The following is a 3,421-nucleotide window of genomic DNA, read 5'->3' as shown; positions in this document are numbered from 1 at the left end:
AACTTATTTTCATGGCCATCCCTAGTAATACAGGAAGTTAGGAAATGTCTTCATTCTGGATGTCCATGTGGCAGGAAGAATCAGATACAAGAAGAGGGTAGAATGGCTTTGAGGGGGGCGGGACTTCTGGTAGTCTCTGCTTCAGTCTTTGAAAACTGAAGCACAGTAGTGACTGTTCTTTTTTTTTTTTTTTTTTTTGAGACGGAGTCTCGCTCTGTCACCCAGGCTGGAGTGCAGTGCTGTGATCTCGGCGCACTGCAAGCTCCGCCTCCCGGGTTCACGCCATTCTCCTGCCTCAGCCTCCTGAGTAGCTGGGACTACAGGCACCCGCCACCGTGCCCAGCTAATTTTTGTATTTTTAGTAGAGACGGGGTTTCACTGTGTTAACCAGGATGGTCTGGATCTCCTGACCTTGTGATCTGCCCGCCTCGGCTCCCAAAATGCTGGGATTACAGGCGTGAGCCACCACACCTGGCCACAGTAGTGAATGTTATAGCAGACTGTGCAATATTCAGTGTACCCTGATCATGGTATATTCAGGGTGGACAGACCTGGGCCCATCTGGGCCAAGGAGATGCATGCCAGAGGGTGTGTGTGTGTAAGTGTGTGTGCGTGTGTATGTGTGTGCATGCTTATGCACACTTAGAAAACCATAGGAAAGGCCAGGCACAGTGGCTCACACCTGTAATCCCAACACTTTGGGAGGCCAAGGCAGGCAGATCACCTGAGGTCAGGAGTTCGAAACCAGCCCGGCCTGCAGGGTGAAACCCTGTCTCTACTAAAAATACAAAAATTAGCCAGGTGTGGTGGCTCACGCCTGTAATCCCAGCTCCTCAGGAGGCTAAGGTATGAGAATCACCTAAACCTGGGAGGCAGAGGTGGCAGTGAGCCGAGATTGCACCACTGCACTCCAGCCTGGGGAGACAAGAGTGAGACTCTGTCTCAAAAAAATAAGTAAATAAATAAAAAGCAAAAGCAAAAGCAAAGCAAAGGAAAGAAAACCACAGGAAAGCATGAACAAGGACATTGTCAGGCCTCCGAGCCCAAGCTAAGCCATCATATCCCCTGTGACCTGGAGTACACATCCAGAGGCCTGAAGCAACTGAAGATCCACAAAAGAAGTGAAAATGGCCTTAACTGATGACATTCCACCATTGTGATTTGTTTCTGCCCCACCCTAACTGACAAATATACTTTGTAATCTCCCCCACCCTTAAGAAGGTTCTTTGTAATTCTCTCGACCCTTGAGAATGTACTTTGTGAGATCCACCCCTGCCCGCAAAACATTGCTCCTAACTCCGCCTATCCCAAAACCTATAAGAACTAATGATAATCCACCACCTTTTGCTGACTCTCTTTTCGGACTCAGCTCGTCTGCACCCAGGTGAAATAAACAGCCTTGTTGCTCACACAAGGCCTGTTTGGTGGTCTCTTCACACAACGCATGAGACGGAAATGTATCATACATAATATCCATTGCTCTGGCAACCATCTTACCTTAGGATGGTTGAATGAAGGATGAAGCCACCTCTGCAAATGGCAGAGAAAGAGAAGAAAAGATTTTGGGTGCTTGAGAAATTTAGTGGCTTGAGCCACTAAATCAACCAACCCTGAAGCTGAACCATGTTGCAAACGTCCTGTTTTGTGAGCTAATGAGTTTCCTTATTGTCTCAGCTAGTCTGAGTTAGCCTAGCTGCTGAGATAGTGCTAACTGATGTAAACTCTATTAAAATGTAAGATAATTTTTGACCAGCAGAGCATGAACCTCAACATCTGACTGGTCCCAGAAGATTTAGGCATCCTTATCTCCTTTGAGCTTTAGGAATTTCATTAGGGATTCAAATGGCTTTATCTGACAGGAATATATGCATAGCTATTTCCTGGTAGTCTCTCATGGCCTGTATTTGATGGAGTAAGATTGGTTTTACATTTAAGAAAGGTTAAAGTAGAGGGGAACAGGCATTCTCATACATTATTGGTGGGGATATAAATTGGCTCACTCTTTTTTCGGAAGGTAACTTCTTAAAAAATTTAAATGTGCATATTTTAGCTTCAGTGGTTCTAATCTAAGAACTAATCCTACAACTATGTTTGTAAAAGCACACTATGTGTGCTTCAGATTCAAGCTTCTTGGTAAGACAAAAAAAGTTTTTGAGAAGAAAAGAAATACAAGTATACTATATATGCACCCAAGGCTATTTACTGTGGCAATGTGTGTAATACCAAGTACTGAACCTAAACGTCTATCAGTAGGAAGCTGTTGAAATCACAGCACGCTATGATCTCACAATGCAATAGTTTAAAAAAATGAGGAGGCGGGGTACAGTGGCTCGCGCCTGTAATCCCAGCTCTTTGGGAGTCTGAGGTAGCCGGATCGCTTGAGCCTTGTCTCTAGGGAAAAAAAATTTAATAATTTAAAATATGGGGCCAGGCACAGTGGCTTACGCCTGTAATCCCAGCACTTTGGGAGGCTGAGGCAAGTGGGTCACCTGAGGTTGGGAGTTCGAGACCAGCCTGGCCAACATGGAGAAACCCATCTCTGCTAAAAATACAAAATTAGCCAGGTGTGGTGGTGCATGCCTGTAATTCCAGCTACTTGGGAGGCTGAAACAGGAGAATCACTCGAACCCAGGAGGCGGAGTTTGCAGTGAGTAGAGATTGAGCCATTGCACTCCAGCCTGGGCAACAAGAGCAAAACTCTGTCTCAAAAAAAAAAATTGTAAATGTGAGGTAATCTACATCTTCTGATATGGAAGGGGGTCTATCTATCTATTCCGCTAATATATGTATTAAAGACTGTGTGTATGTGTGTATATATAAAAGATAAGTTGTACTAGATAATATATAACGTATTTTTTAATATATTAACTTTTCTATGTAATACATGTTAACTAAACTATATTACATGTGTATGTATGTTACATTTTATACTGTTACTGGAATACACACACACACATATATATGTATATATACTCTTTTTTTTTTTTTTTTTTTTGAGACAGAGCCTTGCTCTGTCGCCCAAGCTGGAGTGCAGTGGTGCGATCTCTGCTCGCTGCAACCTCCGCCTCCCAGGTTCAAGCAATTCTCCTGCCTCAGCCTCCCAAGTAGCTGGGACTACAGGCAGGTGCTACCACACCCGGCTAATTTTTGTATTTTTTGTAGAGACAAGGTTTCACCAGGTGGGCCAGGCTGGTCTTGAACTCCTGGCCTCAAGTGATCCACCTGCCTCGGCTTCCCAAAGTGCTGGGATTCCAGGCATGAGCCACCATGCCTGGCTGAATGTATATATATTGTTAGGTGCAATACTCACATATTTTTGAAGACAGGGGTTCTCACTATGTTGCCCTGGTTTGACTCAAACTCCTGGGTTCAAGGGATCATCTCGCTTTAGCCTCCCAAGTAGCTGGAATTACAGGTGCGT

The sequence above is a fragment of the Piliocolobus tephrosceles genome, chromosome 10 (genome assembly GCF_002776525.5).
Source record: "Piliocolobus tephrosceles isolate RC106 chromosome 10, ASM277652v3, whole genome shotgun sequence".
Taxonomy (NCBI): domain Eukaryota; kingdom Metazoa; phylum Chordata; class Mammalia; order Primates; family Cercopithecidae; genus Piliocolobus; species Piliocolobus tephrosceles.
Note: the sequence above shows the minus strand (reverse complement) of the source record.